Here is an 11,084-nt window from a genome sequence, read left to right as displayed (position 1 = left end):
TCGCCCCGGTCAGAGGGTTTGGTTATCATCCAGAGATGTTTTGACTAATCCATCCGCCAAGAAACTTGCTCCCCGGTTTACAGGTCCCTATGAAATAGAAACAGTCATCAACCCCACCACTGTCCGCTTACGTCTTCCTCCTCACTCTCGTGTTCATCCCACTTTTCACGTATCCCAGATTAAGCCTGTTTTGGACAATGATTCTTACCCTCCTTCCGGACCCCCTCCACCCTCCCAGGACAGTCAGAGTTCTCGCGTCTCCAGGATTGTAGATGCCCGTCGACGTGGAAGGGGTTACCAATACCTCGTGGATTGGGTGGGTCGCAGCTCGGAGGATCGCTCATGGGTATCTGCAGCCACCATCGCCAATGAGGAATTGATCCGAGACTTTTGGTCTACTCAACCCAGCACATCTTCGTCTGGGCCGCCAGGAGGCGGCCGTTGAGGGGGGGGTAGTGTCAGGATTCTCTGTGTTGGCTGCTAACTCTACTCCGCAGGTGTGCCTAGTTGGCTGAGGAGGCGTGGTCCACACCTGCAGCTCGTTGCAGGCGGCTTCCTCTGGCTTCTTAAGCAGAGCACTGGCAGATGGAAGACGCCGGAGCCTTAACCAGTCGTGGTACGACGTGGCCTCTGTCCCAACTCTCGGAAACCAGCTTGTGAGTTTTTTGTTGCTCATCTTTTTGAGTAATTTTTGTACCTCTCTGTGCTCCAGATTTTGGTGCTTGGATGCACTCACCTGTCTTGACGCCTCGTCCGAAGAAACAGACCAGCAGACCTGTCGGCTCAGATTTTGCTCTGGCGCTCCCCTCATACTTCCTGGAAATTACCCAGCGAGGGCTGAGATCCCCTTTCCCGGGTTCTGTTGGTTCTGTGCTCACTCTGGTCAATCCATCTGTCAACCGCTGCCGATGAGGTCATCTCGGATTCCTCACCAGCTACATCTGCCGCCCTCAGCCACTAGCCACCTATCTCCATCAGAGTAGTCACATAGAGTTCTCCTGACGCTACTTCTTCCCGGTTAGGTCCGCCCTGCCTAATGGTAAGCAGCGCAACTCTTAGTCGGTTTTTCTGGCTTTCATTATGAAGAACTCACGTGCTCTCTCTCTTACAGTCTCTCCAGCCTTGACGTTCTGACCCAGCCGTGTACCAGTAGTCCGTCCATAAACCTGCTTATTTTTCCTTTAATAAAAGAACTTAAAACTGTGTTTTGCCTCCCGTTCGTATCTGCATGTGGGCTCGTCATCTGAAAACCATGACAGTTTCATGTTGAATGGACACTGAAGTAAGATGGTAGAAGAGAAAAAGCAGGAGAAAAGGTGAAAGAGAAAGAGGACAGAAAAGGAGAGATCAATACAACATCCTCAGTCTGCTTCTTTACCTGCAAAGAGAGGTATAAAAAGCAAAACCAACAGATAAAGTATAACAGGTTCCAACAAGCCACACCTTCATACCATCACTGAAGAATATACACTATTATTTAATACGGAATGTATAATGTATGTAATTGACAGCTGAAAATAATAATAGGGGTTTTCTGTATAGAAATTAATTTGTCAGTACCTGGATCCAAGCACCTGTAGGTGTTTGTGAGAGTGCGCTTGTGTATGTGAGGTTTATCCATGAGCAAAATGCTCAGTAGTGGTTGTGAGTAGCCAAAGACCCTCCCCCCAGAGCACTGAGGCAGACACCAGGGGAACCAGAACCCCAGACGTCCAAAAGGACCTTCAGAGCAAAGGTGCTCAAGAGGGGCCAACACAAGAAATCTGCCTCCCCCACCCAAGGGAAGAGGAGCGACGGCCCCCAGAAAACCCCCAACAGCCACAATGCAGAAGCTGCGGGGACGAGCCCATGGGCTCGGGCATTATTTGTAAAGATTGTGAACATCAGGACATGCAGTTAACAACAGCTAATGTCAATGAATACACTGGGGAGGGGAGTGCGATTGGCACTGAATCCCTAGCAAATGTCAAACGTAGGTCACAGTTTTTTTCACGGTTCTTTGAGATATTAGATTGTTTATTTCCAAAAGATCGATAGACGTGTACAAGCTGATGACTTGCTGTCTGATTAAGCTCATCAGCAATGCAGAGACTGAGAGAGTCCAGAATAGAATAAAAACATAGTCATGCACCCTCCTCTCCATTGATCAGCTTGACAGGTTGATCAGGCTGAGCTATGCCAAAATCCCCATTGCTGACTTTGACTTCACAGCTGCCAGTGTCCGGTATCTCCAGGCCCTCAGGCACTTGGAGTTTGTGTTGAAGTCATGACCTCCACTTGCTTTAGCTTTACATCCCACCCCCTGACACTTCTAGTTTTGTTGTTTTAGTATCACAAGTGAGCTGTAGTACAAGCAGAGTCTCTGGCAACTGAAAGTGAGCAAGGGACATCTACCTTCAGACCCCAAGGCACTCCTAATCTTGTTTTAAGGACTACCTCACATGAACTTGAGGAAGAATGTTGCATTACCTCAGTTAACCTTACTGGTGACGTAGGTAGGAAATGTCTCTTCTTCCTGTCTTTCTGTGGAAATCTTTGGTAAAACTAATAAAGGAAAGATTGTCTACCTTCCCAGAAGGAAGATTATGAAAATGTCATCAAAATGCATATAAATGCAATTGTTCTGCTTAACTTTTTACTTTTCCATGGGCAACAGCAGCCATGTTCTTTTTTCCGCTGACCTGGTAGTAAGCCAATGTAAATGAATAGGCCAAATAAAACGTATTTAGGAGGTAAACTGTAAACAATACTACGTTTCACACCGTGGGCCAACTTCACACTACAGTTCAGTCAGTCACCCATTCACACCCTGATGGTGGTGAGCTGTGTTAGTAGAAGAGTCTGCTCTTCTTGGCTACCAAACTCCTCATTGGTGCTTGGTTAGCACCTTTCACTCAAGTCCTCTATAACCTCTGCTACAGACATGCTATGTTCTTCCTTGTTGTGTTTTTCTTTGTAAGTTTTTTTTGGCAAAACCTGGTGCAATACTACCTTCAACCACAATCAAATTCTCTCTGTCCAAATGGTGCAATTTGATTGGACAGTTGTATTTAAAAAATATATATAATTCTGCTAAAATGTAACCGATGTCATGGTCCTATTTTTAAAATGTAAGGAATATAAAGTACAGATAATGGCATGAAAATGTAAGGATTGAAGTAGAGTCAGCTTCAAAATTTTTAGATAACTAAAATGTCCACTTAAAGGTAGAGAGGACGATTTTTCCGGAAATGTATTTAAGACCCAAGTCCCTTTATCAATAACTGCCAGCATGCACAAGACCATCTTACATCCTCTTGCACTCCTCAGGAGGATCATATGAAAACATTTTTAAAATACACTCTGGTCTCATTTCTTTCTTCTGAGGCATTTTTCCTCTTCTCAAAACTTGTAAGACAGTTTGCTTTTTTCGACTCTTAGTCATTTTCAAAGTTTACAGTGCAGCAGCGCTACGATGAACAGCTAACACCGAAGCTAACTGGATACATAAAAACTAGTGGCATGAAAACTAGAAGTACGCATGCGCACCCAGCAAGCAGACACTAACAAGGAGTGTGCACAAGTTATGTGAGCGCATCTCAATGACTGGCATGTGGGACAACCAATAGATAAGATGATCCCCCCCGGAACCCCAAGCCGAAAAAGATCATCCACTATACCTTTAAAGGAACAATGAGCAAAATTTCACTACTAGGTGGGCTGTTGAGCACTGTCTGTAGACCAAAACAAGATGTGTGGCAAGCCACGACTCTTTACCTCCATCCCCCTTTTACCCTCCCTTTATCACCCAGCGCCTTGTGTGCACATACTTGCAAGGATAAATACACAGTAAGCATCACCTTTTTAAAAAACATATCTAGTGAAGAAGTAAGTCACCCATAACTTTAAAATGCTGTTAGCAAGAAAACGTTTTTCTCCTTGGTAAAGACCATCCAGTCACCTGGCGGTTCCGAATCAGTAGAGCCTTCCTGGTACTCTAGTCTATTGATGCCTGATGTTAACTGAAGTCTAGTTGACTTCAGTTAACATCAGGCCTGTCCACCCTCCATTATGGATGAACCATGGAGTCCCGGGACACACCTCTGGCCACCAACAGCAACCACTACCTGTGTCTCTCCCTCTGGTACTTCATCTTTGCCTCCATGGCTAGAGCCTTCCAAGCCGGCCAAGACCCAGATCCGGTTCTACTTTCCCCTTCTTCCCATCCTTCAATAAATCTCTAATATTCCACTACTGTCTCTGTGTTCATTGCTTCCGGACATGACAGATGGTGTGTGACATCATACAATATTCCATCTAAAAAGATACCTTTAGTTTTTACATCACTATTTTTTAGTTCTATCTAAAATTAAATTTCACTTATTGCTACTTTAAGTAAGTTAACAAAGTATTTGTACTTTGTGACATGACACCTCTGAATAAATTCAATCTGAATCTTTAAATTGGAGTCCTGCTCTACAGTATATGCAATATGACCGTGGTCTGTGCGGTTCATCTTCCCCTGCAGCACATTGGGTGATTTGTGGGTGGCGTTCGTCTGGTCAGGAGGGCAGCAGCTGTTTGCCGATCTGGAGTATTTCAGACGAGGAATGCATATGTGTGTCAGACCGGTCAAGCTGTTCAAGGGTCACAGCAGGGCAAACCCTTGATACGATTAGAAGCAAACAGGAGTTAGTCACCAAGGTGTGATACGTATAACATGTTAATGGATAATTAGACATGAGTTTTTTTATGTTATAGTGTATACTTGTAGAATAAATTAGCTTTTATTAGCTTTTTTCATTCCTTGGTTTATTATTTGATATTCCATTACGTGCACTGTTATGCACAAGAATCTCAGGGAAAGGTCAGGGATGTTATGTGTTTTGAAAAGACAAATAGTCTGTATAATACTTAAGAACCTGTTTAAAAGATGAATGGCATTTTTCATTGAGTGCAAAGCAAAAACAAAAAATAAATAAACTTTAAAGCTTAAAGGAATCAAATAACAGAGGCAGTGATAAAGCTGGTATATGTAATGTCATTGTCACTGTTCTTACTGTACTACATCTTGATCTTTTGTTACATCCATACAAGGACATCTCAGCTTATATAAACAGAGACCAAAGTATGCATTCTCTAAGATAGGTTACAACACACATAACCTAATGACCGTACACACCTTGAAATCCACAACAATGGGAAAGAGCAATGTATCTCATTTTACTTTATTTGAATAAAAAGCTGCCATTTAGGCACTAAGACAAGGTCAAATGTCATAATTTGCCCAGGCTCACCAAAATTTGACAATAGTATTGCCTGGTCTGATGAGCCTGGTCTTGGTGGGATTTGTGACATTCAGATAGTAGGGTCAGATTTCTTCATTGATAACATGAAAGCTTGGGTTAACCCTAACTTTCATTAAGTGTTGTGGTTCTACATAGACTCCGTTTGGGCCCTTATAACAAACTGAGGGACCACAGTGTGCCCATCTTCTGATGGCTATTTCAAGTAGGTTAAAGCATCTTGTCACAAGCCTAAATCTTCTTAAACTTTACATGATAATGAGTTCATTTAATCCAGCTGAAGTCACACTATATAGCAAATTCTGCTTGTATTGCAGCACTGTCATCAGGCACTCAAAACGGTAACTATGTAGAAAATTTCTCAATCTAAAAAATATCCCAACTTTCTTATATCACCACTCACAGTAAGAAAGACAGTGAGGAGGTAACAAAAGCTGCAGCTAAGTGTGTCATCTTGAATTTAACTGATCACCATAACAATAATTCACTTTAGGGCTTTTGTACATATCTTTTATAGTGTCTTGTAAAAGTAGGGTGTTTATACTGACAGAACATGTGACACATACAGTGTGTCCGAATTCAGGGGCTGCATCTTTTGAAGGCCGTATTTGTGGACCGATTACATCACAGCGCGGTGACGAGGCCTATCTGAGTTCACAAATACTTGTAAGACTCCTTCAAATGCAGCCCACAGATGTGTTCTTCTTTTCCCCGATTTGAAGGATGGGCCCAGTGTATCCTGTCCCATGATTCACTGCGGGTTGAAGATAATTGTTTAACCAGAAACAGCAACGGTGGAGTGAAAGGCTGTGAATCAAGTTGGATAAATGACACTTTCAGTGACATAAAAGTAACTTTTAAAAAGTTTTCAGGCAAGAATTTAGCTGTCTAAACCTGAAATATCGGCTCAATGTATTGACATATTGCTTAATTTTAGAGGAGCTTGATTGTGTTTGGACATGCCTGAACACAAAGCAAAGGTACATACATATGCACTTTACCAACTTAGACTTCACCAACGTAGACTGTTTTATTCAGATCCATTACAAAAATAACACTAAAAACATTTAAACAAAAATAGATAAATATTTCTCCTTATAATCCCACATAGGGGACATTTGTCTCTGCGCTTTACCCAACCCTTAGAGAACAGTGTGCTGCCAACACTGTAGCGCAACCTGTGGTCAAAGGTGTTGCTCAGGGACCGAGAGTGACAGACTGAGTTTCAAACCTTTGGGGCCTCTCTAAGATGTAAATGCCCACTTCTCTAACCACAATACCACCATTCCTTTTTAAACTATGGGTTGGAATTTAAGAAAATAGGTAATAAGCCAAGGGAGTGAATATTTTCTAAGGCACTGTATATTGGTGACAGCAATTGTGGAGAGTGCCATATGAATATTAAAAATCCAAGTCAGATTCAGCTTATCATGTGTCAAATCTTTATTTTTATGTCAAACCGATTAGCGTTTAATAAAAAAAAGAAAAAGAAAAAATGTTCAAACATCACAATAAGTCTACTAACAGGGCAGGCTTAACAACCACAGAAGGCATGATCCACATAAGTATAAAAACAAATAAACCTTTATACAGAGCAGGTAATACTGTAGATGAAGCTGAAACATGTTGATGTGTTTCATCAACATAATACATAAAGAAAAACAAGTGAGTGATTTATTAGTAGAAGACCATATGACAGCTTTCCTTTTCTCCAAAAAATTCATTCGCTCTCCTGAGGTGCAGCATTAAAATGCACTTCATAAAAGTGGCTACCTTAGAGGACTCTGAGAAAGAAGCCGAAAGCTCTGGACTCTCCACTTTCCAGCAATAAAATCATCTTCTGCCTCAAGTCATTTCATAAAATGGCAGCGATAAAGAGATAGACTGCACTTTATTGTTTTTAGATTGCGGGCACTTTGCGAACTCTCCTCGCCTGTGTCTAGAATAATGTAAATATTTCAGAGCTATGTGCCTGCTAATACATAAAGCAGATATATAAGACCAATAAAGCTCCATAACTGTTTGTGCCTGGCTTAGCCAGAGGGGCCAAACACTTTAACAGGAGGGTATTTTCCCCACTCTGCTGACAAAGAGGACACTGAGGCTTCCTTGATTAATGGGACAATCCTGCTGGGCAGAGAGAGCTTGAGGCACCATGGCCGTCTTCTAAAAGCTATGACCAAAACCTTTCGATATTCAAAAATTTATCTCGGAGAACTACTTCAACAATGATTTTACCATGATTTGACCTGACTACTTTGAAATACAATAATAAAAATGCACAAAATCTTTGTTATTTATTTGCAGACATCTATGCATTATCGACAGCTAGAGTATATGCAAATTAGGGCTTAAAAAAGGAGGAACATTACTTTATTCAGCCATAAGGTATATCTGAATTAATAAGAATATCATAAAAAAGTACTTTTTTTCAGTTTTTCAATTCAAAAAGTGGAATGTACATACGATATGAATTCACTTCTTTCAAAGTTGTGTATTGCATGCTCTTATTCCTGTTAATTCTAACTATTATGGTTGATTATTATGGTTTATCGCAAATAAAAAGCCAAAATTCTGTTTCTCCGAACATTAGAGAATAATACTATGATGAAGTAAGCACTGCGAGAGCCGGTAGCTAATGGCAGAGGCTGGCATTTTATTACCTTTTTCATCCTTTTTTATCTACTTGTGGTACTGTGTGAGTGTCCCTGTTTCTTCCCCTTTTGACTCACAACATGGAATTAGTTGTTTTGTGGTCGATTCTGCTGGTCATTTAATTTCATATGAGCTACAGGGAGCCAGTGTAAGGACTTTAGAATTGGGGTGATGTGCTCTATCTTCCTGGTTTTGGTGAGAACGCGAGCAGTAGCATTCTGGATCAGCTGCAGGTGTCTGATTTTTTATTTCTTTGGGTAGACCTGTGAATACACCGTGATCAATGTGGCTAAAGATAAACACAAGGATGAGTTTCTCTAGATCTCGTTGGGACATCAGTCCTTTAATCCTGGAAATGCTCTTCAAGTGGTAGAAGGCTGACTTTGTGACTTTCCACTGTGTCTTTATGTGTCCTTGAATGTTCAGGTCTGAGTCTGTCACTACACCCAGATTTCAGACCTGATCACAAGTTTGTTTTTGTAATAATTAAAGCTGCGTACTGGCTCTAGTTTTTTCCTCTTTAGGTCCAAAGATAACTTCAGTTTTGTTTCTGTTCAGCTGGAGAAAGTTTTGGAACATCCATGTATTGATCTATTCAAAGCATCCCTGCAGTACATGGATGGGTTCAGAGTCATCTGGTGGCATCGTAATGTAGAGTTGTGTATCATCTGCATAGCTATGGTAACTAATCTTGTTTCTTGTTATAACCTCATGTTATGCCATAAGCTGGTTGAATATGCTTATTATTATTATTAATTATAATTTGGTATTATAATTTAAATAATAAATCATTCAACTCAAAATTCCGCTATAACAAATATAGTTCAAATGGTGGTGATGTTAGCTATAAGCTTATAAGTATTTATACCACTAATGTATTAGTTAATTTGCTGTTATGAACTCATTTATGCTGGAATAAATGATCAGGTCGGACTGTTAACCGACCAGGTTTATCCAGCAGGCTGTGAGAACCCCAATGTAACTGCAATTAGAGTTTAAATCCTTATTCCTTATCACCATCCAATGATATTGTCTCTGTATTAATATCAGATGTTAACTCCAAAGGAGGTTAGCTCTGATTTCTGAATAACCATGTAACTGTGAATTGGACTGAACACAAAACAATGTCTATTCCGCAGTGGTTGGTTTTATTGAACCAAAAGCAATTCCCTGTTACAGTAATTCTCTGATTCAAACAACTTTGGAATTCTTACTCATTACTAAACTAAAACATGCAAAAATATATATGTAGAAATAAAGAACAAACAAAAATAAACAATGGATTAAAATGAGCGGTAAGCAGATCTTAACTTAACTCAAAGTTGTTTAACACCGCCCTCGAAACACCGGCATTTCACGTATCAGCATTGACAGACAGAACAGCTTCGGGAATCTCACTGGACGCTTTGATGTCTTACACAAAGCTAGTTCAGCTAAGCTACCTACAGTTCAAGCTCACGTGACCCTCCCAAGATGGCTGCTACGATGACGTATGAGGGGAGGTCCTAATGACGTAACCACGCTTACGCTGATGGGGTAATGCCTCGCTTCGAGGGGCGCAGCTAACTGGGAGTTTAAGCAAAGCCCGCGACTTGAGCTCGGACAAAAGATTAAATCGATAAGAAGAGCGAAAAGAGAGAGGGGGGGGGAAAGCAGGGGAAAAGATGAAAATAAATGAAGCAGTAACCCACGGCGGGGTTATTGATGAATCACAAATCAACACAGCAAAATCAATTGTAAAATGCATGCACATACAAAGAAAATGTTCAGCAAAATAATTCCAACTTCGTCGTGGAATAAAAGCATTAACCAACACCTACAAAGTTCTACCGCCTGCCCAGGCACTTCTAAACACCCTGTTGGTGAGACAGAAATAAAAGGGGAAAAACCCCGTTACTTTGAGGTGCCTCGGGGCTGGATTTGGAGCGCTCCGAGTGTGGCTTTCTGGACGCGCCTCGACGAGCGCAGTTGTCCACAGGCTGCAGCGGGACGGGGAAGAAGCTGCTTCGTTTCTTCCTCCGGGTTCACAGTCGCTTTGTTGGCCAGACAAAGCGGGGTCCTCTTCGATCAGTGGGAGATGCGGCGTCTCTCAGTCTTTTGATCAGAGGGAATTTAAAAGTACTTATTTAAGTCGACCTCCTGTTATAACAAGCAGGGAATAACCGTTGCGTCGAAAAATCTCGGTCCAGCGAGCAATCGAACACGTGGCGGGGAATCACCCCAACGGAAACAGCTGTGTCTTCTCGGGTTGGCTAACAGCCAGGGAAGAAGGAAGATTTTCGTGTGTGATCGGCTTTTATAGCCATCACCATAGCAACCTTATCTTGATCGGCGGCCATTTTGCTGTGTTGCGTGATGGGAGTTGGTGGCCATTTTGACCACATTGCATCATGGGTAACGTAGTCCGTTACGTCCCGAATTGATGCAATCTTTCTGTCACGTCTGAACTGGCACAACACTCAGCTAGTGTGACCATATAGATATTGAATAGAAGGGGTCCGAAGATTTAGCCTTGGGGTACACCACATGTGACTGTTGTCTGCTCTGATCAGAAGTTACCTACAAAGAAGTCCCTGTTCTTTAGGCTCTCCAATTGCTTTAATAATATATCATGGTCCACACTGTCAAATTCTGCGCTTAGGTCCAACAGAACTAGCACAGTGGTTCCTCCACAGTCTGTATTTATATGGATGTCATTGAACACTTTGAGAAGGGTGGTCTCTGTTTTGCAGGTCTCATGTGAGTCTCAAGTCTTTATCATCAAGTCTTGTGTCAAGTCTCAAGTATGGACAACCAAGTCTGAGTAAGGTCTCAAGTCAAAACAGGTATTTCTCAAGTCAAGTCCTAAGTCTGAAACTTCTAATTTCAAGTTGTTCCGAGTCTTTAATAATGTTGAAATACATGTTAAATGTAAATAAAAGAGCATGTGTTTTTAAATGAGCATTTATTTCAAAACGTGATGAAACCAGTGAAATTGACCTTTCAAAACAGTAAAATTAAGCTTCAAGAGCAGTACTCCTTTGAACTATATTTTCAGACAGTCACCAACCTTTCTCCGAATGTTCTGATGGGAGAACCGTTAGCGGCGGTCAGCTGGGGGTCACAGCCCTCAGCAAGCCTGTCGGAGCCCGCCGGGGGAACGAG

The 11,084-nt window shown here is 41.7% G+C and overlaps 1 long non-coding RNA gene across 1 annotated transcript; it reads left to right on the top strand.

The window, feature by feature from the left end:
* Window positions 1–986: 986 nt before the first annotated feature.
* Window positions 987–1,203, top strand: LOC118556644. The gene is made up of 2 exons (XR_004927269.1): window positions 987–1,039; window positions 1,112–1,203. It is a non-coding gene; the product is annotated as an uncharacterized LOC118556644 (long non-coding RNA).
* Window positions 1,204–11,084: the final 9,881 nt, after the last annotated feature.

This window comes from Fundulus heteroclitus, chromosome 20 (assembly GCF_011125445.2).
Source record: "Fundulus heteroclitus isolate FHET01 chromosome 20, MU-UCD_Fhet_4.1, whole genome shotgun sequence".
NCBI lineage: Eukaryota > Metazoa > Chordata > Actinopteri > Cyprinodontiformes > Fundulidae > Fundulus > Fundulus heteroclitus.
This window is presented reverse-complemented; position numbering and strand designations above follow the sequence as displayed.